The sequence below is a fragment of the Equus przewalskii genome, chromosome 1 (assembly GCF_037783145.1).
Source record: "Equus przewalskii isolate Varuska chromosome 1, EquPr2, whole genome shotgun sequence".
Classification (NCBI taxonomy): Eukaryota; Metazoa; Chordata; class Mammalia; order Perissodactyla; family Equidae; genus Equus; species Equus przewalskii.
The window spans coordinates 74,142,301-74,167,938 of NC_091831.1; the positions used below are offsets into that span (position 1 = coordinate 74,142,301).

The 25,638-nt window shown below is 39.0% G+C and overlaps 1 long non-coding RNA gene across 1 annotated transcript in view; it reads right to left on the reverse strand.

Annotated features, from left to right (window-relative positions):
- Positions 1-25,638, reverse strand: part of LOC139082545 (uncharacterized) — a 113,113-nt gene that overhangs the window by 79,330 nt on the left and 8,145 nt on the right. Inside the window, exon 2 of the long non-coding RNA XR_011538642.1 lies at positions 20,012-20,128. This is a non-coding gene — a long non-coding RNA (uncharacterized lncRNA). The remainder of the gene's footprint in view (positions 1-20,011; positions 20,129-25,638) is intronic.

Sequence of the window (25,638 nt, forward strand, 5' to 3'; positions counted from 1 at the left end):
CCTCCCTCCCCAACCCAGTAGCACCCTAAACTTTCCCTCTCCAGTAGCTTCTTTCATTTTCCCTTCTAGATGAGATCTTCAGCTTACAAAAACTTTCACCTATCTTCCATCCATTTCTCCTCGTCCCTTATTTTCAAATGTCTTACATTGTGCATTAACTCATGGGTTCCTTATCCTTTGATTTATCCTCTTCTCACCTTCTGTTTTCTGTCTACAATAATACTCTTTTCTCTCCTCCCGCACCAAACATACACACATTTTTTAAGGGTGTGAGAAAAAGATTCAGATAAATGGACTTCAAGGTTTAAAAACATAATACTACAAGGAGAAACTATATCTAATTTGACTCTCCAGCACCTAAAACCACCTCTTGATTAAAACAAGTGATTTTATATAGTGACTTTATCAAGTGTCTTGTTCAGAGAATGACCATATGAAGAATTTGGCTCAGGACAGGCCTGTTTACATCTGTTGTCCCAAAGTGAATGTGAATAATTTCCCCTCTAATTCTGAAAAATGAATAGTGCCCATTTCGCTACAGGTTTGAACAATAAGTTATGTGATCACCCTACCCTACTTACGAGTATATCAGATATAGTCCTAAATAGGACTTTGAATTTCTGTAGTAACTATTAAAAGTATAATAAAAGTGTGCATAATTATAAAGCAAATGAAGGGGAAAATGGAATGAATAATTAAAAACAATTTGATTAATCTACAAAAAGTCAATAAGGGGAAGAAAGGACAGATGGGACAAATATAAAAGAAATAGTAATATAATCAATATAAACACAAGTGCATCAGTATTATATTACATGTAAATGCTTCCAATTAAAAAGACTCTCGGACTGGATTTTTTTTTAAACCCACTATATGTTACCTACAAGAGAGACACAGAAAGTTTGAAAGTAAAAACAAACTAACAAAACAGAAAATATGTGATGTAAACACTAACCAAAAGAAAGCTGATGTGGATCTACTAACATTTGACAGGTGGGCTTTCAAGGGAAGAAGTCTTACTAGTTACAATAAGGACATTTCCTAAAGATAAAGGGTCAATTCTAAAGAAAGATGTAATAATCTGAAAATTTTATTCACCCAATAACATAGCCTAAAAATATATAAAATCAAACATAACAAAACTGCAAGGAGAAGTAAAAAAAAGCCATATTTATAGTTATTAGAGATTTTAACATATCTTTCTTGATAACTGATTGAAAAACAGACAATAAAGCCCAAAATATTCAGAAAAGCTGAACAACACAACTAACAAACTTGACATGACTGACACATATAGAACAGAACACCCAGTAGGTATAAAATACACGTTCTTTTAACCTGCATATGGAACATTTGCTGAAATTGGCCATAATCCAAGTCTGAAGCAAGTCTCAAAAAATTATAGAGTATTGAAATCTCATAGATTATATTTTCCAACCATGGTAGAATAAGCTAGAAATCAATAACAAAAAGATAGCTAGAAAATCTCCAAATGTTTAGAAATTAGTCATCTTAACCAATGGGTCAAAGGAAAAATCACAATAGCAATTGGAAAATATTTTAAACTAGATGTTAATGTAAATAAATCAGACCAAAACTGTGGGTTGCAGCTAAATCCATGCTGATGGAAAAGTTGGAACCTTGAATAAATATATTAGCAAGGAAGAAAGACTAAAAAACCCAGTGCACTAATAATCCAACTCAAAAAGCTACAAAATAAGTAGCAAATCAAAAGTAAAGAATGTAGAATTAAGAAAAAAAGATAAGTAGAAATAGAAGAAAAACATACAACAGAAAAAATCTAAAAGTAGTTTCCTTTAAATTAAAAGTAGTTCCTTTGAAAATATTTACGAAATGTATAGACCCAAACAAGACTAATCAAGAAAAAGAAAAAGCACAAATAATTAATATCAGGAATAAAAAGGAGAACATTACTAACACCCCAGAGGCATTGAAAAAGTAAGAAGAAAAGGGGATAACTCTTCCTTATAGAAGGATTTCATGTAATGTATGCAGCTACTGCTCCATAAAAAGTGGAGCTTAGGGGCTGGCCCTGTGGCCGAGTGGTTAAGTTCGTGCGCTCCACTGCAGGCGGCCCAGTGTTTCATCACTTCAAATCCCGGGCGCGGACATGGCACCGCTCATCACACGCTGAGGCAGCGTCCCACATGCCACAACTAGAAGGACCCACAACAAAGAATATACAACTATGTACTGGGGGGCTTTGGGGGAAAAGGAAAAAATAAAATCTTAAAAAAAAAAAAGGAGGAGCTTAACTCCCCTCCTCTTGAGTGTGAGCAGGACTTAGTGACTCAATTCCAAAAGAATAGAGTATGGAAAGGGAAAAAGTAATCCTACAGTGGAAAAGCCTGGCAGACACCAGGAAATTAGTCCGAAATTACAGAAATAGCTAACAGATTAACACAAATCTGTTACCTAGCAAAGTGGAGCTTACAAAGCCATGCCTGTCTCTCTATGGGAAACATATCTTTTCAGATTATTAATTTGTCTCCTACAAAAAGATTCTTTTCTTGGCCTTCATATCTCCACTTCTTTGCTCTTCTTTCTCTGTCATTCCCTATAAACCTGTAGAACTGAAACATAAACAAAATCTAGAAAATTATTGTGGTAGATTGTAAACAGTAGTTCCATATGTTTCCCATTCCCATATGGTTGTGTCTTTGCAATGTAATTTTTGCAGTTTCTCCCATTAAGAGTTAGAATCCATTTCTCTTCCCCTTGAGCCTGGTTGTAGCCAATATCTTGTCTTGGCCAATGGGACAATAGCAAATGCAAGCAGAGACTTGGAACTTTGAGATTACCATGTGAAAAGTCCAAGTTAGTTTGCTGAAAGGTGAGAGACCACATGGAACAGAGATAAGCTGTCTCAGCTGACACTCAATCTCCCAGATCAGCCAGTCAGCCAAAGGTCACATCTGTGGGTGAGGCCATTGTAGACCATCCAGCTCCAGCTGTGCCAGCTTAGACCAGAAGAACCACTGAGCAAATCTACAGAATCACCGAAAAATAATAAGTGTTTGTTCTTTTAAGCCACTAAGTTTGGAGATGGGTGCACCAAAAGTTAACTGATAGAATCATTTTTTCTGCTTTTTATTCCCTCTGAGACAGTCACTCCAAAAAACAAAAATCATTATAATTAATGGTCATACACCCACTGCCATTGCTTTTCAAACTCCACAGTAAGAGGTTCTTCAGGAGTATGGAAGGTGGCAGCACAGGAGGATCCTGACCTTTCCCCTTCCTACAGACACAAGAAACCCACAGCTACCTGTGGAACAATTTCCTCTGAGAGAGATCTGGCAACTGGATGAAAACAACCTCCACAACAAGGGACATCACAGAGGAGTGGAAGAGGCAGAGATACAGCCATGCTGAGGAGAAAACCACACCCCATCCACAGCACTTCACAGCTGGAGTGTTCTCAAAAGTACAGGACTTTTTCCAGAGGGGCCGGGGATTGGAGCTCCACATTAGGCACCCAGACCTTAGATCCAGCATGTAAGAGAAGAGATCCCAAAACACCTGGCTTTGAAAACCAACAGGGAATGTGCCCAGGAAAACTATAGAACATCAGGGAAAGGAAAACAAGCGCTTAAAGAGCTCATGCACAGACTCACTCAACCTGAAAACCAGCACAAAAACACCAATAGAAAAGTACAGTCCACTGGAAAAAGAGACTCACTTACTAAGCTTGGAGCACACCCCAGAGAGGCAAGAGGGGGCTAGGCCTACACCCCAGGGACTGAGACACTGACAGCATGCCATTATTGTGACCTAGTTTAGCTATGCTGACAGCGACATTGGCAGGTGCCATTGCAATCCTTCCTCTAGCCTGTTTGCTGTTTGTGCAGGGGCCTGCCCTGCCCTCTAGAGCACCTGCGGCAGTCAAGCACAGCCAGGCCACTCAAGTAGCCTGCCCCAGGAACCAATCCCACCCACCAGCAAGCTAGTAGCAGACCTGCACCTCTAAGCCTCACAAACAGCCACACAGGGGATTTGTCCTACCTACCAAACTTTGCACTGCCATGCTGAAGAGGTGCCCTGCCTATAAGTGCTCCTTAGGCAGGTGTGCACTGCCAGGCCACATAGCCAGTCCACACTGGAGGCCTGCCCCACCCAAGAGAAAGCTAGCTACAGCTGCTGCACAACATGCAGCTAACAGCTAGCCTCACCGGAAGCCAGCTCTACCCAGCAGTGCTGCCAGGCCACAAACCAGCCATACTGGGGGCCTCCAGCAGTTGTGCCCATGAGGCCTAGCAACCAGCCACACTGGAGGCCTGACTTGCTCAAAAGGAAACTGCAGTAGTTGTGTGCTACCAGACCTTGCAGCCAGCCATGCCAGAGATGTGCCCACACAATAATGTACCCATAGCACCCACATGCAGCTGGGCTTTGCAACCAGCTAGTCCAGGGGCCAACACAGCCTGAAGCAATAGCAGAACTTCCACAACAGAAAGGCACACACAACTCACACAGGGGACATCCCTGGAGCATTTGGCACTGTTGATGAGAAGGAAGCATGCTGTTGGGCCCCATAAGACATCACCTACATAAGCCCACATTTCCAAGATCAGGAAACATAGTTGATCTACCTAATACACAGAAATAAACACAGAGAAGTAGGAAAAATGAGGAGACAAAGGAATATGTTCCAAATAAAAGAACAGGACAAATTCTCAGGAAAAGAACTAAATAAAAACAGAGATAATCAATCTATCTGATAAAGAGTATAAACTAATGGTCATATTGATGTTCATTGAACTGGGGAGAAGAATAGATGAAAACAGTGAGAACTTCAACAAAGAATTAGAAAACATAAGAAAGAACTAATCACAGCTGAGGAATACAATAATGGAAATGAAAATTTCACTACAGGGAATCAATAGCAGAGTGGATGACACAGAAGAAGGGATCAGTGATTCAGATGAAAGAATGGAGAAAATCACATAAGCTGAACAGAAAAAAGAAAAAAGAATTTAAAAGAATGAGGACAGTCTAAGGAACCTCTGGGACAACATCAAGCATACAAATACTCACATTATAGGTGTCCTAGAAGGAGAAGAGAGAGATAAATGGGCAGAGAACTTATTTGAAGAAATGATAGCTGAAAACTTACTTCATCTGGAGAAGGAAATAGATATCCAGGTATAGCAAGCACAGAGAGCACCAAACAAGATGAAGCCAAAGAGGCCTACACCAAGACACATTATAATTAAAATGTCAAGAATTAAAGATAAAGAGAGAATCCTAAAAGCTGCAAGAGAAAAAGCAATGTAAAAAGGAAACTTTATAAGGTTATGAGCTGACTTCTCAACAGAAACCTCACAGGCCTGAAGGGAGTGGCACGATACATTCAAAGAGCTGAAGGAAAAAGACCTACAACCAAGAATATGCTACCCAGCAAGATTATCATTCAGAATGGAAGGAGAGAGAAAGAGTTTTCCAGGCAAGCAAAAACTAAAGGAGTTCCTCACCACTAAACCAGCCTTACAACAAATGTTAAAGGGACTTATTTAAGTGGAAAAGAAAAGGCCACAAATAGGAAGAAGAAAATTATCAAAGAAAAAACATGACTGGCAATGGTAAATATATAGTAAAGGTAACGGATCAACCACCTCTAAATCTAATATGAAGGTCAAAAGACAACAGCACTGGAAGATCTCATCAAGATGGCAGCGTAAGCAGACTCTGCACTCATCTCCTCCCATGAACACAACCAGGTTACAACTAGTTTTGGAAAAATTACCCTGGATGGAAAACTGAAAACTGGATAAAAAGAACACCCACAACAAGGGACAGTCCTGACTAAGGTAGAAGAGGCAGAAATTCCTTCTGGAGAGAAAAAAAGTGACCTTCAGGAGCAGCAGAGTTTCTCAGCTAGCCAGGCAGGAGCCACCCTAAGGTACACAGCCCTCCCTGGAGGAGTGAGTTCTGGATAGGGGACCAATACTGCTATAAGCATCCTTCAGACTCAGCATAACTGAGACGAGGGTCTTACTATCTGGCTTCGCTGGCTATTAACTGCAGTGGTGATACCCCCAGAAAAGCTATCGGACGAAAGCTGAAAAGACCCAGGTTTTAAAGGGCCCAAGCACAAACTCACCTATCTCAGCAACCTAAAATCACCAAAGAGAAGGCTGACAGTCTTTTGGTGAAAAGAGACTCACCTAGTGGGCTCTGGGTGCATCTCAGTGAGAGGAGAGACCTCTCCAGAGACTGAGACATTGATGTTGGCCATTGTTGTGACCTAGTCCAGGCATGCTGACACAGATCCTGGCAGAAGCCATTGAAATCCTTCCCCTGACCTCTTAGCCAAGGGGTCTGCAACACCCACTAGAGTGCAAATATAATCTGGTTCAGAAAGGGCAGGAGGCTGGCCCTAGGGACTGGCCCCACCTAACAGCAAGCCCTCAGTTTACTTGTCAGCCTGCATTGACTGGATGCCTTGATCCTGTACAGCCAGGTGAGTCTGCCTGCCTCTGTGGGGCAGGGCCTATGTGAGGACCAGGTGACCTGTGGGGGGCATTGGTGGAGAGATGGGGGCCTCTGCAGTGGGGCATCGGAGTACCCTCTGGGGGTTGGGAAGTGTGCCCACAACAGGACTGTGTTGATTGTGTGTGTGGTCCTGTGGGGAGTGAGGCTTATCAGCGGCAGAAGACCTGTGCTTCACAAATAGCCATAAAAAGGATCAGCCCCATCTTCCAAAACCTGAAACAATTGAGTGTTCCCATGCCTAGGGCCAGCCACACTCAGCTGCACTCCTAGGAGAACTGACAAAAGGCTTATAGGGCTGAGGCCTATAGCAACTGTAAGCCCCTGAGCCTAGCAACCAGATACACTGGGAACCTACCCAATTACCAGGAAAACTGCAACAGAAGTGTACTGTTAGACCTTGTAGTCAACAGTGTTGAGGCTCCCCAAATCAGATTTACAAACAGCTGGCCAGGGAAGGAAAGACTAGACTCCCTGAGTAACTGCAGTGGGAGCAACCCTGCCACAGCAGAAGGACACAAGTAGCCCATAAAGGGGTCATTCCTGGATCATTTGAACTAGTGATGAGAGGGAAGCACACTGCTGGGCCTCAAAAAGCATCTCTAACATAAGCCCACTTCTCCAAGATCAGGAGACATAGCCAATTCACCTAATACACAAATATAAGCACAGAGAAAGAGGCATAATGAGGAGACAAAGGAATACATTCCAAGCAAGGGAACAGAACAAAACCCCAGAAAAAGGGCTAAATGAAACAGAAATAAGCAACCTACCCAACAAAGTTCAAACAAAAACTCACAAGGATGCTCACAGATATTTTGAGAAGACTGGATGAACACAGTAAGCTCATCAACAAAGAACTAGAAAATGTAAAAAAGAACCTAGCAAAAATGAAGAATACAATACTGGAAATGCAAAATTAACTAGAGGGACTCAATAGCAGAGTAGATGATACAGAAGAATGGATCAGTGAGCTAGATGAAAGACTAGAGGAAATCACCCAAGCTGAACAGAAAAAAGAAAAAAGAATTACACAGAATGAGAACAGTCTAAGGGAACTCTGGGGCAATAAGCACACTAACATTCATATTATAGATGTCCCAGAAGGAGAAGAGAGAGTCAAAGGCGCAGAAAATTTATTTGAAGAAATAATAGCTGAAAATTTTCCTAACCTAAGGAAGGAAACAGACATCAAAGTACAGGAAGGACAGAGAACTCCAAACAAGATAAGTCCAAATAGGCCCACACCAAGATGCATTATAATTAAAATGTCCAAAATTAAAGATAAAGAGAGAATCCTAAAAGCAGCAAGAGAAACGCAACAAGTGACATACAAAGGAAAGCCCATGAGGCTATCAGCGGACTTCTCAGCTGAAACTCTACAAGCAAGAAGAGAATGGCATAACATATTTAAAGTACTAAAAGGAAAAAACCTAAAGCCAAGAATACTATATCCATCAAGGTTGTCATTCAGAATGGAAGGAGAGAGAAAGAGCTTCCCAGACAAGCAAAAATTAAAGGAGTTTATCACCAAGAAACTAGTTCTACAAGAAATTCTAAAGGGACTTATTTAAGTGGGAAAAGAATCACCACAAATAGGAATAAAGAAAATTATAAATAAAAAAAAAATACCCCCCCCCCAAAAATGAGGCAATATAATCATGTAAAGGTAAAAATATAGTAAAGGTAGCAGATTGACCACCTGTGATGATAAGATGAAGATTAAAAGACAAAAGTACTAAAATTACCTATTTCAATGATAAGAGGGTAATGGATAGACACACACAAAAGAAGAGCTTACACATGATTTCAAAAACATAAAATGTGGGAGGATGGGAGTCAAAAAGTAGAGCTTTTAGAAAGAGGTCAAGCTAAAGAGTCTATCAACTCCATATAGACTGTCATATACATAGAATATTATACAGGATCCTCATGGTAATCACAAATCAGAAACCTATAATAAGTAAGCAAATAAGTAAAACAAAAGAAATCAAACATATTACTAAAGAAAGCCACCAAACCACAAGGGAAGAGAGCAAGAGAAAAAGAAAGGAACAGAGAACAACTACTAAAACACCCAGAAAAAAAAGTAATAAAATGGCAATAAGTACATATTTATCAATAGCTACTTTAAATGTCAATGGACTAAATGCTCCAATCAAAAGGCATAGGGTGGCCAATTGGATTAAAAAAAACAAACAAGACCCATATATCTGCTGCATACAACAGACACACTTCAGACCTAAAGACACTCACAAACTGAAAGTGAAACAATAGAAAAAGATATTCCATGCAAATGGCAAAGAAAAGGAAGCAGGGGTAGCAATACTTATATCAGACAAAATAGACTTTGAAACAAAAACTGTAACAAGAAACAAAGAAGGGCACTACATAATGATAAATTGAACAATCCAACAAGAAGATATAACACTTGTAAATATCTATACACCCAACATAGGATCACCTAAATATATAAAGCAAATATTAACAGACATAAAAGGAGAAATAGATAGTAACACAATATTAGTAGGGGATTTTAACACTCCACTTACACCAATGGATAGATCATCCAAACAGAAGATCAATAAGGAAACACTGGTCTTAAAGGACACATTAGACCAGATGGACTTAGTAGATATATACAGAACATTCCATCCAAAAACCACAGAATACACGTTCTTTTCAAATGCCCATGGAACATTCTCCAGGTTTGATCACATATTAGGCCACAAAACAAGTCTCAATAAATTTAATAAGATCGAAATAATACCATGCATCTTTTCTGACTACAAAGGTATGAAATTAGAAATCAACTACAGAAAGAAAACCAGAAAAGCCACAAAAATGTGGAGATTGAACAAAATGCTGCTGAACAATTATTGGGTCAATGAAGAAATCAAAGGAGAAATCAAAAAATTCCTGGAGACAAATGAAAATGAAAATACAGCATGCCAAAATCTATGGGATACAGCAAAAGCGGATCTAAGATGGAAGTTTATAGCAATTCAGGGCTGCCTCAACAAAGAAGAAAAATAACAAATAAACACTCTAACAGCACATCTAAAGGTACTAGAAAAAGAAGAACAAACAAATCCCAAAATCAGCAGAAGGAAGAAAATAATAAAAATCAGAGCAGAAATAAATGAAATAGAGACTAAAAAAACAAAGAAAAACGTAAGAAACCAAGAGCTGGTTCTTGGAAAAGATAAACAAAATTGACAAACCCTTTGCTAGACTCACCAAGAAAAAAAGAGGGAAGGCTCAAATAAATAAAATCAGAAATGAAAGAGGAGAAATTACAATGGACACCACAGAAGTACAAAAGAGAATAAGAGAATACTATGCGAAGCTATATGCCAACAAATTGGATAATCTAGAAAAAAATGCATAAATTCTTAGAAATATACAACCTTCCAAAACTAGACCAAGAAGTAGAGAATTTGAATAGACTGATCACCAATAAAGAGATCAAAAGAGTAACCAAAAAAACCCCAAAAAATAAAAGTCCAGGACCAGATGGCTTCCCTGGTGAATTCTACCAAACATTCAAAGAAGACTTAATACCTATCCTTCTCAAACTCTTCCAAAAAATTGAATAGTAGGGGAGGCTTCCTAACTCATTCTACAAAGTTAACATTATCCTGATACTAAGCCAGAGAAGGACAACACAAAGAAAGAAAATTACAGGTCAATATCACTGATGAACATTGATGCAAAAATCCTCAACAAAATATTAGCAAATCATATACAACAATACGTTAAAAAGTTCATACATCATGATCAAGTGGGTTTCATTCCAGGGATGCAAGGATGGTTCAACATCTGCAAATCTAACAACGTGATACACCACATTAACAAAATGAAGAGTAAAAATCACATGATCATCTCAATAGATGCAGAGAAAGCATTTGACAAGATACAGCACCCATTTATGATAATAACTCAAAATAAAATGGGTATAGAAGGAAAATACCTCAACATAATAAAGGCTATCTATTACAAACCCACAGCAAACATTATTCTCAATGGAGAAAAACTGAAAACTATCCCTCTAAGAACAGGAACCAGACAAGGATGCCCACTGTCACCATTCTTATTTAACATAGTATTAGAAGTCCCGGCCAGAGCAATTAGGCAAGAAAAAGAAATAAAAGGGATCGGGATCCATATTGGAAAAGAAGTGAAACTGTCACTCTTTGCAGACAACATGATTTTATATATAGGAAACCCTAAAGAATCCACTAAAAAACTTCTAGAAATAATAAATGAATACAGTCAAGTCACAGGATACAAAATCAACATACAAAAATTGGTTGCATTTCGGGGCTGGCCCCGTGGCCGAGTGGTTAAGTTCGCGCACTCCACTGCAGGCGGCCCAGTGTTTCATTAGTTCGAATCCTGGGCGTGGACATGGCACTGCTCATCAGACCACGCTGAGGCAGCGTCCCAGATGCCACAACTAGAAGAACCCACAACGAAGAATACACAACTATGTACCGGGGGGCTTTGGGGAGAAAAAGGAAAAAATAAAAAAATCTAAAAAAAAAAAAGAAAAAAATTGGTTGCATTTCTATACACTAACAATGAAGTAGCAGAAAGAGAAATTAAGAATACAATCCCATTCACAATTGCAACAAAAAGAATAAAATACCTAGGAAGAAACTTAACCAAAGAGGTGAAAGATCTGTACACCAAAAACTATAAAACGTTGTTGAAAGAAATCGAAGAAGACACAAAGAAATGGAAAGATATTCCGTGCTCTTGGATTGGAAGAATTTACATAGTTAAAATGTCCATACTTCCTAAAGCAATCTATACATTCAATGCAATCCCTATCAAAGTTCCAACAACATTTTTCACAGAAATAGAACAAAGAATCCAAAAATTTATTTGGAACAACAAAAGACCCCAAATAGCCAAAGGATTCCTCAGAAAAAAACAATGCTGAAAGTATCACACTCACTGATTTCAAAATATACTACAAAGCCATAGTAACCAAAATAGCATGGTACTGGCAGAAAAACAGACACACAGATCAATGGAACAGAATCAAGAGCCCAGAAATAAACCCACACATCTATGGACAGCTAATATTCAACAAGGGAGCCAAGAGTATACAATGGAGAAAGGGGAGTCTCTTCAATAAATGGTGTTGGGAAAACTGGACAGCCACATGCGAAAGAATGGAAGTAGACATTACCTTACACCATGTACAAAAATCAACTCAAAATGGATTAAAGACTTGGATGTAAGACCCGAAACCATGAAACTTCTAGAAGAAAACATAGGCAGTACACTCTTTGACATAGGTCTTAGCAGCATATTTTCAAGTACTATGTCTGACCAGGCAAGGGAAACAAAAGAAAAAGTGAACAAATAGGACTACATCAAACTAAAAATCTTCTGCACAGCAAAGGAAACTGTCAACAAAACGAAAAGACAATCTAACAATTGGGAGAAGATATTTACAAACCCTATATCAGATAATGGGTTAACATCCATAATATACAAAGAACTCATACATCTCAACAACAAAAAATGGACAACCCAATTAAAACATGAGCACAAGATCGGAACAGAGATTTCTCCAAAGAAGATATATTGATGGCCAACAGGCACATGAAAAGATGTTCAACATCATTAGCTATCAGGGAAATGCAAATCAAAGCTACAAGGAGATATCACCTCACTCTGGTCAGAATGACTATAATTAACAAGACAGGAAACAACAAGTGTTGGAGAAGATGTGGAGAGAAGGGAACCTTTGTACACTGCTGGTGAGAAAATAAACTGATGCAACCACTATGGAAAGCAGCATGGAGTATCCTCATAAAATTAAGAATAGATCTACTATATGATCCAGCTATTCCACAGCTGGGTATCTATCCAAAGAAATTGAAAGCATAAATGCATAAAGATACATGCACCCTTATGTTCATTGCAGCATTATTCACAATAGCCAAGACTTGGAAGCAACCTAGGTGCTCATCAAGGGATGAATGGATAAAGAAGATGTGGTATATATACACAAAATTGAATACTACTCAGCCATAAGAAATTATGAAATCTGGCCATTTGTGACAACATGGATGGACCTTGAGGGTATTATGCTAAATGAAATAAGTCAGAGGGAGAAAGTCAAATACTGTATGATCTCATTCATAAGTGGAAGATAAAAGCAACAACAAACAAACACATAGCAATGGAGATTGGATTGGTGGTTACCATGAGGGAAAGGGGTTGGGGGGAGGCAAAAGCGGTGATTAGGCTCACATGTAAGGGGATGGACTATAATTAGTTTTTGGGTGGTGAACATGATATAATCTAGACAGAATTTGAAATATATTATGATCTACATCTGAAAGCTATATAATGTTATAATCCAATGTTACTGCAATATAAAATAAATAAATAAATAAAATTTAAAAAATAAAACATTGAGAAGCAGAGATTAAAAGTGTAGGACTTTTAGTATGAGGTCAAACTTGAGACCTGCAACTTAATGTAGATTGCTATTTATGTAGATTATTATACATGAACCTCATGGTAACCATAAACCAAAAACCTATAATAAGTACACAAAAAATCAAGAGAAAGGAACCCAAACATAACACCAAAGGAAGCCATCAAATCACACGGGAAAAGAGCAAGAGAAAAAAGGAACAGAGAACTACAAAAACATCCAGAAAAAAGGTAACAAAATGACAATAAGTACATAATTATCCATAGTTACTTTAAATGTCAGTGGATCAAATTCTCCAAAGAAAAGTCATAGAGTGGCTGAAAGGATTAAAAAAACTAGACCCATATATATGCTGCATACAAGAGAAACACTTCAGACCTAAAGACCCTTACAAACTGAAAGTGAAAAAATAGAAAAAGATATCCCATGCAAATGGAAACGAAAAGAAAGCTGGGGTAGCAATACTTACATCAGACAAAATAGACTTTAAAACAAAAGCTGTAACAAGAGACAAAGAAGGGTACTACATAATGATAAAGTGAACAATCCAATAAGAAGACATAACACCTATAAATATCTATGTGTCCAAAATAGGAGCACATAAAGCATTTATTAACAGACATAAAATTAGAAATAGACAGTAATACAGTAGCAGTAGGGGACTTTAACACTCCACTTACATCAATGGATAGATCATCCAGACAGATGATCAATGAGGAAACATTGGCCTTAAATGACATTAGACCAGATGGACTTAGAAAATACGTACAGAACATTCTATCCAAAAACTGCAGAATATACATTCTTTTCGAGTGCACATGGAACATTTTCCAGGATAGGTCACATATTAGGCCACAAAACAAGTCTCAATTAGTTTAAGAACATTGAAATAATACCAAGTATCTTTTCTGACAACAATGATATGAAACTAGAAATCAACTACAAGAAGAAAATTGGAAAAGTCACAAATATGTGGAGATTAAACAAAATACTACTGAAAAACTATTGGGTCAGTGAAGAAAAAAAAAAATACCTGGAGAAAAATGAAAATACAGCATAGTAAAATCTGTGGAATACAGGAAAAGCAGTACTAAGAGGTAAGTTTATAGCAATACAAGCCTACCTCAAGAAACAAGAAAAATCTCAAAATAAATAATCTAACAGCACACCTAAAGGAACTAGAAAAAGAAGAACAAATGAAGCCCCAAATCAGTAGAAGGAAGGAAATAAAAATCAGAGCAGAAATAAATGAAATAGAAACTAAAAAGACAATAGGAAAGATCAACAAACCTAAGAGCTGGCTCTTTGAGAAAATAAAAAAGATTGACACACCTTTAGTTAGACTCACTGAGGAAAAAAGAGAGAAGCATCAAATAAATAAAATCAGAAAGAAAAGAGAAGAAATTACAACAGATACCACAGAAATACAAAGGATCATAAAAGAATATTATGAAAAGCTATATGCCAACAAATTGGATAATCTAGAAGAAATGGATACATTCTGGGGCCAGCCCGGTGGTGTAGTGGTTAAGTCCGTGCTCTCCACTTCAGGGTTCTCAGGTTTGGGTCACAGGCACTGACCTACACACTGCTCATCAAGCCATGCTGTGGTGGCATCCCACATACAAAATAGAGGAAGACTAGCACAGACGTTACCTCAGGGACAATCTTCCTTACCAAAAAAAAAAAAAAAAAAAGAAATGGATAAATTCTAAGAATTATACAACCTTCCAAAACTGAATCAGGAATTCACCAGGTAACAGGGGGTTAGAGTAAAAGGGGTAAAAGGACACATGTGTAGAGATGGCAACTAGACTTTTGGTGGTGAACATGATATAGTCTATACAAAAGATAAAATATAAGGATGTACACCTGAAATTTATAATTGAGAAGGTGCAGTGTGCAGGGGAGACGATAAACCAAGAGGCAAAACTGAGAAAGTGTTGCCTAGAAGAAGGCTGTATCTAACTGGTACCTCAGTCCTTCACGAACATGCACTTGCCTGGTTGCCTGAGGCTGCCTGGCATCTCAGTAAACCAGGCTGTTGTTTCCGCGAAACAGCAGTTGTGCTTTCTCAAGCTGCTGATCTGTCTGCCTGAGCATCCACCAGTTGCTTGCTCTTCGAATCTTTAGAGTCACAATCCTCCCTCCGTCCCTGCCTGGATAGAAGCCTGAGGTCTGAGTTTGGTTTGGTCCCTTGGCGAAGGTAATTAGCCCTGCCACTCCCCTCCTCAAGATGTGATCCGTTTATCTCAGATCTACCCCTTGATTCACCTCCCAGTCAACCCATCCCGTGATACTGTCCCTGTCCCTGCTGTGTTATGACCCCAACTAATGTTCACCTAGCGCCCTATGTCTGCCTGGATATCTGATTCCATCTTTCACTCACAACTCTGTTCCTGTCCCATCAGGTCTCCTCTTGGTGCTACTTGTAAACATAGGTACTGGACTTTCCACCACCACCCTGCTCGGGGCTCTCACTAATTATTCCTCTTCTTATTATTTTCAGTGCTGCATTCCACTGCTTTCCTCTGTTCTAAATATCACTACCTATCTCATAACTCATTTGATTATTGTGAATGTCCAAAGTAGAAAATACAAACCCAACATGAATCAGGACAGAATAACTGAATCAGTCTATATTGATCAAACTCATTCCTTAGAATGTATTTATAAGAGAATAAATAATTTTAATTACCAGGAGAACGTTTTTAAGTTTTCTAAATAACAAGGTGCGGGAGAGTCATCAACATCTCAATGACAAGTTCCTTTGGGAAAATTTGAAGGATAACTAGCAGGCGGGGAAGACCTGGACTCTGGTCCCATGTTACTGCTGGCTTTTGCCTTAGGAGTAGAACTCCAGAGCAAGAGTTGTTAGCTCCCTGCCTCGGAAGCTCCTGTCTTATCCTTTCCCTCATCTGGGCAGCCTCATTAAAACAAAGGCAGGAAACAGAGCTGGACAACAAGCAGAATCACTCCTACCAGAGCAAGCAAACAGCAATAAAAAGATCCAACAACTGATGAAAACCAGAGTCGCTATTTAGTCTACAAACAACCTTGAGGGGACATGGAAGCCCTGTGCCAAACTCTGATTATTCTGCTGGGGCTCCTGTGCCCTAGAAACTCCGTCATCAATCACCCCTCTTCTGCACAACCTCATTCTTCTCACTGTAACCTGTGTAAATAAAACAAAACCTTCCCAGAAGGCAAAACTAACGGCTATTAAAATGAGACTGTCCCAAACAGTGCACGGAATATCTATAATGCTGCATGAAATGATAACGTATTTTTAAAACAGCTGGGGTGCTACTAAGATCATTATTGGGCTGTATTTAATAACTCTAAACGCTAAATGTAGTTGACACTCCCCTGAAACCAATTTAAATTGTAAGGAAAAAAACGTCAGGGTTAGAAATGAATGATTTGTGCATATTATCTCAAACTTCTCATGGTAGTTGAATAAAAAATTTGCCAGGGCTGATTAGTCATTGTCTAGATATTAGGCAAGAGAAGGAAAAAAATGAAATATTGTAATGCGACTGGCAGCCTAAGAGCCAGTATTGGTAGGAAGATGGCGAGTTCGGTTTGTGGTGTAGGCCAGGTTTTAGCTGCCCTTAAGAAAACTGCTGAGAGTTGACCTGAATTCAATTCCAAGGCCAGTGACTACTCACAGACCCTCACCATTTCCACCAGGTCCTCTGGCTTAGTTGCACATGCTTCTCTCTGTCTCGTCCCTCTTGTGCCACACACTTTTGGTGTTTGTACTCACCTTCACCAGCTCCTCAAGAAATATTTCGGATGTTCTGATGATGTGGGATACACAGGAAGGAACGAAAGCAACCTTCTTTCTGGCTCCATACCCACCAACTTTCCCTTTCTCTCTCATCACCTATCCTTTTTCCTGAAGCATTTGAAGAGCTGCCTCCCATCACCATGTGCTGATTAACTCTACACACGTTCAGTTGTCCCCTCTTGTACCCCAAGTAGTCATCAGGGAGATTTTACAAACATATATAGTTCCTTCCCTAAAATGAATACTCGTGAGAATTTTTTCCTTAAGCCATTGAATTATATATACTTTCATCTTTAGAGAATGTTGAAATTCCCTTTCTATTCTAGATTTTCCTCTCTTTACTAGTACTACTGCTGCTGTTAGTGGTGGTACTATTACTTCTTCTACTCAAGTAACATTTTCAGCAGCTCTATTGAGGTACGAGTGATATATAAAGAACTGCAAGTATTTAATGTATACAATTTGATGAGTTTGGACATATGCAATCAAGGTAATAGATCCATCACTTTCCAAAGTTTCCTTGTATCCTTTTGTTTTTGTTTGTTTGTATGATCTCAATATGAGATCTACCCTCAACAAAATTTTAAGTGCAAAATACTGTATTGTTAACTATAGATACCATATTGCACAGCAGATCTCTGGAAGTCATTGTAGGGGAGGAAGACATTTCCTCTACCCACTCTGGGTCCTTCTGGCCAGACCAGAAATTAAATTGACATGAGACAGAATAACAGGAGAAAATCAAACAAAGCTTTATAACACATATACATGGGAGAGACTCAGGCGAACTGAGTAATTCGCCAAAATGGCGGAGGTTCTCATCTTAAATACCCTCCTCAGCTATATACAAAGGAGGATGTTGGGGGTGGGGGAAGTCAGTTGTGGGAGGTTACCAGAAATGCACAGTAACAAGAGTAAGGTTATTATGCAGATTTAAGTCCTTGCCTTCTGCATTGATAAGAGTTTCTAGAGATAAGGTCATCCCCCCTTCTTCCTGGTACAGTGAGGTAGACACCTTTAAAGATGGAGATTTCCTTTACAAATGTAAATATCTCTTAACAAAGGGTAGCTTCTACTTTTCAGAGTTTCTCTCATGTCTGCAGTTTTTAAAAGTAACCAGCCCAAATAACCCTCATGCAAAAGAGATATATCTTGGGATGGCCAATTCCAACCCCCACTTTACACTGATTGAATAACAACTCCCCTTTCCTCAACTTCCAAGCTCCTGGCAACCACTATTGTATTCTCTGCTTCTAATAGTTTGGCTATTTCATATACCTCACATAAGTGGAATCATACAGGGTTTGTTCTTCTGTGGCTGGCTTATTTCACTTAGAATAACATCCTCCAGTTTCATCCTTGTCACAAATGGCAGGATTACCAGGGAAATGGAAATCAGAGCTACAATGAGATATAAGCTCACACCTGTTAGCACAACCATTATCACAAAAAGATCAGTATTGGGGGGATGAGGAGAAAATAAAACTCTTGTACACTATTGGTGGGAATGTAAATTGGTGAAACCACTATGGAAAACAGTATGAAGGTTCCTCAAAAAATTAAAAATAGACCCACCATATGATCTAGAAATCCTACTTATGGGTATGTATCCAAAAGAATTGAAATTAGGATCTCAAAGAATTATATGTACTCCCATATTTATTGCAGTATTATTCACAACAGCCATGATATTGAAACAACCTAAGTGTCATCATGGAAGAACAGATAAAGAAATGCGATATATACATACAATGGAATGTTATTCAGCCTTAAACGAGAAGGAAATCCATTAGCATTTGAGTAAACTTTTTGGTTTTCAAAGTACTTTATAGGTTACAAAACACTTTCCACAAACATCTTGTTTGCTTCTCACAAGATCCTGTGAAGGGAGTTGTAATTATTGTCTCCAAGTTATGGAGGAGGAGCCCGAGGTTCGGGCAGGCTAAGTGACCTGCCCAAGGTTCCAGGGCTGGTTCATGTCGGACCTGGGCAGGATGGAATGCAGGACTTTTGATTCTTAAGTCCAGAGTCTTTCCTCTGGATGAAATTATGCTGTATCAGTAAGAACATTCTATAATGGGTTTATCAATTTATTAACAGATGTGAGTTGTAAGATCTGGCACTTCCAGATGAAGCAAGGGCAATGAGCTTTAATTTGCAAAGAGAAAGTGTCAGCAAGTGAAGAGAGCATAGGAACGAGGACAGTAGATAATAGAGAAGGTAGTTGTAATTCATTAGGGGGATAGGTGAGCTGGTGGGAGAAACCAAAAACGAGACATTTCTCAGTGGTTTCCACAAACATTCAGCAGTGATCATTTGGGGACCATCAGTTCATTGACTTGGGTGCTAAACTGATAGCACCTGAACATGCCAGTAAAGAAAACGCCAAGAGCTCTAGATCAGAGCAGAGATAGAGATGGTGAAATATCACACACACACACACACATGTTTATATATATATCATATATATTTAATTTGGAGAACGTTAATTGAAGTATTAGGGACTGTTTTTTGATTATTCTGTTATATAAATTAAAAATGTTCCAGTGCAATAAGTTTGAAAGTCATCATTTCTGTCACCAAACTTTTGCATACTTATTTCATGTATCTTCTTCTAACAGCACATGTAGCTTGAGTCTAGTGGACCACATCTACCCTAGATCTTTTTTTTTTTTCATTTTGTGAGGAAGATTGGCCCTGAGCTAACATCTGTTGCCAGCATCTTCCTCTTTATGCTTGAGGAAGATTGTTGCTAAGCTAACATCTGTGCCAACATTCCTCTGTTTTATGTGGGATGCCACCACAATGTGGCTTGATGAGCAATGCTAGGTCTGTGCCCGGGATCTGAACCCACGAACCCCAGGCCACTGAAGCGGAGCACACGAATTTAACCGCTACACCACCGGACCAGCCCCTACCCTAGATCATTTTTAATGTTCCACCCCAGGTATTAGTAAACTATAGCCAAAATTCTATACCTGGTCCATTTTATTAAATGCAAGGGGCATGTTTTGAATAGGTATGTTCAAGACACTCTGCTAGGTGCCATAAAGGAATTTAAAAGAATAGGCAGAACACCATCCCTGCCCACAGAAATCTTATAGTCTTGTAGAAAAAATAAGACAATTTCGCAAACAATAGTAAAACAGAGGGGAGAAGGTTATAAAAGTTACGTGCAAAATATTAGCCACTAAGATGACTCTGCTCCCAGAGTCCTGGGTCTTTCTGTCAAGTTCTAGTACCTCATTCAAAGAATCTGATTGGCTCCATTTGTGATCAGTATTCACCTCAGAGCACTCAGCCATGGTCAAAGAGAAGAGTCTCATAGCACGAAGATAGCCAGTGATCTTCATCCCCTTCTAGAAAAGAGAAAAGTGTATTAAATCTAGAGTCATCCCAATTGTTTCTATTACAACATAGCATATGAGTTAGATCTTAAAGAACTGACAAAATATTGGCACTAGATGATACGAGCTGATAAAACATGAGGAGAGGCACAGAACCAGAAAAATCTCGCATCATTTTTTCTGGAGTGCTCCCATTTGGATGGAGCAGAGGGAATATAAAGATCAGTGGAATGTGCTCAAGCTGGAAAGGTAGTTTGAAAGTATATTGTGATGGCTTCTGGTGATAAATAGAGAAGGACAATTTTTATTCAATTGGTTAAAAAGAGCCACATGCCTTACTGCCTTAGGTATTTGTGTTTGAATACTACATATATTTATAAAAATCTTTTAACCTCATAGGAGCACTTTAAGTTGGAGTTACTATGAATCACTCAGCCTCCACATGGGGCCAAAATTACTTAGAATAAAATTACTTTCTCTAGCCAGACACTTCAAATCTTACTACATAGGTATTGGATCTTTTTTGCTAAACAGGGAAGATGGATAGTGACCAGAATAGCTTTTGTTCAAACAGCAGCAGCAGCAATAACAGGAGGAGAGATATATCATGTTCACTGGCAATGTCAACTGTTTGAGTTTAGTATAAATGCCCTCCCTTCAAATTGGCCACTTCGGGAAAATCTTAGAATTTTAAATTGCCCTCTCTTGCCAAGTATAGAAGTTCTGTCCTTTTCTCAACAAAAACGATGTGTTTTCCTAGATTACAAAGCATTCTATTATCTGAGGGGGGAAAAAGTCTTAGAGAGGAGCGTAGTAGACACTCGATTGAGCACTGGTGAGAAAAGAATTCCCATAACCGAGATTTGAGACTTCGTCCCAAAGGATGGCCATTGAAGAAAGAGAAACAGTATATTCTAGTGGAGAAAAGGACTACACTAGAAATTAGGAACTGGTGAACATTATTTTTCTAGAGTTCAAAAATGGCTACAAATTTTGGGACAACTAATTTTCTCCCTCACTGCCTCCTTAGAAAAAGCTGATGGTATATTATAGCCATATTATGGTTCAACATGCATCGATTGCTTTGAAATCAGATGCTACCTGTTTATAAACAGAATATTTCAGAAAAATAATGTTGATTGCTGTGTTCTATTTCAGAAAGTTTCAATAAAATTAGTAAAGCTGTTTTCAACATTCACAATTTTTCTGAGAGCGTCTGAACTCAAGAATCTAGAGGACTTTTTCTTTCTTTTTAATTATTTTGAGGTACCAGATGTTTTTACTTTACCACAATTAAAAAATCAAATCATCTCTGTTAATTTCCACTGGATTGCTTTTTATCCTATTTATTTTTTCATTTTTTTGAGGAAGATTAGCCCTAAGCTAACATCTGCCATCCTCCTCTTTTTTTGCTGAGGAAGACTGGCCCTGAGCTAACATCTGTGCCCATCTTCCTCTACTTTATATGTGGGATGCCTACCATAGCATGGCTTGCCAAGTGGTGCTGTGTCTGCACCCAGGATCTGAACCAGAGAACCCCGGGCTGCCAAGGTGGAACATGCGCACTTAACTGCTGCGCCAAAGGGCCGGCCCCTCCACTGCAAATTAAACTTCATGTTCTCTGGGGAAACTCTTGAGGGTTTTTATAATTTTCTCAGTTCAAATGCAAATAATGTGAATTGAGATTATTAACATTTGAAAATAGAAAAATGTTACTCATGAGTCTTTTTTAAGAAGAAAATATATATATAGTGGCAACTGAAGTCTGAAAATAATGTACTCTATTTTCCCTGGAACATATACAATTTCTTTGAAGTGAAACACCTAAAAAAACTAACATAGACTAAAGGGAGACCCTAAGGTCTAAATTATTATTCTTCCTTTTGTATCTAAATGCTTATCAGGAAGCGATTTGAACAAAAGGCATTTATTTTTAAACAGAAAGAATTTTTGACAACCAAAGTCACTAATGGTTACTATTTTCATATTTCTCGCTATAGGTTTGCATTTTAGGATATTAAGTAGTCTTTAAGATGAAATGATGCAAACTCCACTTAGCCGTTATTTAGATCCATAACTGATTAAGCTAAAGAAATAATTTGACTTTTTTAGTGATTAGCTGATTGTTTCAGTCACTGCTAAGATTACTTGGCATGACACAGCCATCTTCTCGCCTCAAGCCTTCTAATCTGGTCACTGTGGACTTGTCAATGCCTTTTCTCATTCCACATGATAGGACTGAGATACAATTTGAAAGTCCCTGTTCCTTTTGTTTTAAATCCTAGCTCTAAAAATGTACTAAGGAGCTTTCAAAAGGGAAAGGGCTTAGTTAGCAGATCCAACTCTGGGAACTTAGGGAAGTGTCACACCCTAACTAGCTAGGTGTGTTAGTTATTTGTAAATACGTCCCCAAGCTATAATTCCTCTGAGACCAGATACCATAACTTATTCACTTCTTTTTAGCCCTAACGCATGTAAGTATTCAAAGATTGTTCACAGAAATGAAAGAACAAATGAAGGGATAAACAGATGAACAAATGAATTAATCAGTTCTTTTCCTTTGACATTGATGAATTGCCCTAAGCCTGCAAAGGGGAAGGGATAAGAAAGAATGGCAAGGCTGGGAAGCTATTGTATATTGGACACTAACTATAAGCTCATTCACGTATATTATTTCATAAGGTTCAGAGATGTTCCATGACATTGAACAAGGTCACACAGCTAGAACATGGTGAGGCTGGGTGTTAAAACTAATTATCTGGCATTAAAGCCCATGATCTTTGCACCAGCCCAATTCCTCTTACTCTACACCCTGCTTTACAATATGTAGGGATGAGGAGAGAATAGGAATTGAAAGTTTCACTTTCCTCCACTTAACAAAGGCTTTTCTCTCATCCTAAACCTGGGAGATTGCATTTTGGAGGATATGAAATTAAAACATCTTTAAGATGACATAGGGAAATCAGTAATCATGGAGCAAGACAAGCCTGGCTCTGCTGTGTATTAAGGGACAGGGTGAAGAAAGGCTACACTATCCTGTAAGTATTCAGTTCTGTAGGGGAGGAAGAAACTTTCCTCTACCCTCCCAGATTCTTCTGGCCAGTCTCAGAATTAAATTGACATGAGACAGAATAACAGAAGAAAACAAACAAAGTTTAATAACTTGTATACATGGGAGAACCCCAGAAAAACTGAGTAACTCACCAAAATGGCTGAAGCCACCACCATAAATACCATCCTTAGCTAGAGACAAAAGAAGATGTTGGGAGTGGTGGCTTGGGACTTCAAAGGGGTAGAAGGCAAGTCATATTGAGATGAAAAAGCAAATTTTTGGTAAACAAATGTTTGTGATGCCTTGCAGAGACAAAGGGACAGGAGGACACTGATCTCTAGGCCCTGAGGGTCTCCTTCATCACAGCTAGCCCATATTCTTTGCAGATATCTCTGGTAACAGCTCTGTTCCTGTTACAGGCCACTTAGTTAAATTCTTTTATGCAGGTAAGGGGGAGGTAAAAGGAAAACTTCCTGAGTCTTCTGCTTTTTAAAAATAATCAGCCCCAAATAATCAAGCCAAAGACACACATTTTGGAATGGCAAATTCTTCTCCCTACACTTCTTTATAGCCATTCATCACCCCTATTGTGGTTCACTGGTGAAGCACCACTGCTTCAATTCAGCAAACAAATCACCAGGGCCAACAGTTAAGATAATTGCACCAAATTCAGGATATAACATGTATTCACCTTGGATCTGGGTCTGAGTCACTGCCTAAGATCTTTAGCTGGCAAGTTCAGTCCTTTTTAGCACCAGTAACCTCAAGTCCTAAGGAATGTTCCTGTAGGACATATATTCTCCGTGACAAGTTCCCTCCTTATCTCAACTAATATCCTGCAACTAAAGCAAGTCTTAGGCAAGGGTCTTAAAGTGACTCCAGTGCACCTCTGTTGGTCCATGCATGGACTTCAGAGAATCCAAAAAGACCTGAAATTGTAGGCAACAATTGCTGTGTATGTGCTTTTTTGGGGGGTCTGGGGACAAGAACTTCTCTAGCTATTAAAAGACTCTAAAGTGGTTCAAAACTGAAAAGGTTAGAGATTCCTAGGAGAGAAAGTACTCCTCATGGTTTTAAATTCCTACTTTATCTTATATTTCTCTGATAATATAATTTATATTCTCATTTATGTTTTATGATTGGATAAAGTGTATTTTTGCTATAATTTCCCAAAAGTGAGAATTTAAACAAATAAATCCATATGTGTTTAAGCCAAAGCAGTAAGGACACTGTGAGTAACTGAAGTGGAGCCTGCCAGTGGGCGCCGGCCAGAGGACCAGACTCCGAGCTCAGACTTCCTCTCCAGAGAAGGGCCTCACACAGAGGACAAGGAGAAATGCCAACAGCTTCTTAAAGGACGTTCAAGTCTATGGAAGGCATGCTACCAGACACTGCCATAAAGACGCCAAGGTCATTGCTATTGAGGAAGCAGTTGCCATCTTAGGACAAACACAAGAGCAATGACATGCAATAGCATTACATGGAGTTGCGCGGCACTGCAGGAACACAGGGCTGAGGGACGCAGCCACCCCTGTTTTCATAAGGCAGCTGAGGAAAAGGTGTATTCGTTTCAGTTCCACACACTGCCACTTTCTGAAAGGGCGTCCTATTCAAGCATTGGCTACTTGCACTCGGCAAAGTCCCTGGGAATCATTAGTTCTTGTTATTACTCTGCCCACCTGGACCAGTAGGTTGCGTGATTCCTATATACAAATTGGCACAATAAACCCTAACGACACCCATGGAACCAACATGGTGCGTTACATCAAGAGTGTAGTGTAAAAGATTTCCTGGATAGATACTGTTAAGTCACAGTCTAATAGTTTCAACAGAGGCTTTAACTTGTATCGTATCAAACAGCTGTGTGTTAAAGACTCCCTAAATAGATAGTGACATGACAAGAATATATTAGCAGCTGCTTGCCATGCCAGTCATCTGAAGCTAATGTTATACGATATTGCATACAAAAACTGGAGGGAAAATAGGTTGGGTTTGCCAAAATTCAACTAAGCCTAGTTTGTGGATTATAATAACCTCGTCAAACCCCTTGCTATTTTGAACTGAGTGATCCACTGCACAACCTTCCCAGATTCTAACATGAAAGGAAGCAAGAATGAAGACCAGTGATCTGTGCTGCTTTGTACACAGAGCTGTGACTACTAACTCAGAAATCACAAGTGAGCTATTAAACCCATTGTACTACAAGATGCTACTGAAGCAAGAGTCAAGACTTGACCCCACATGTGCCACTTAGTTTTACCTAAGTCTGTGACTAAAGACAAAATGCCCAGGCCCAGACAGCCTTTCTACTGGTGAGCACCAGGGGCCTGCATAGGAAAGGGCCAATCTCTCACCACCCTAAGTGAGGCTGGGGATGGGCTGAGGCCTGTATTTTACACAATTCACAACCAGTCACATTTAGAAGCAGGACCACAACTTACTTCTTCTTTTCCCTGTGCCGTGCTGCGTT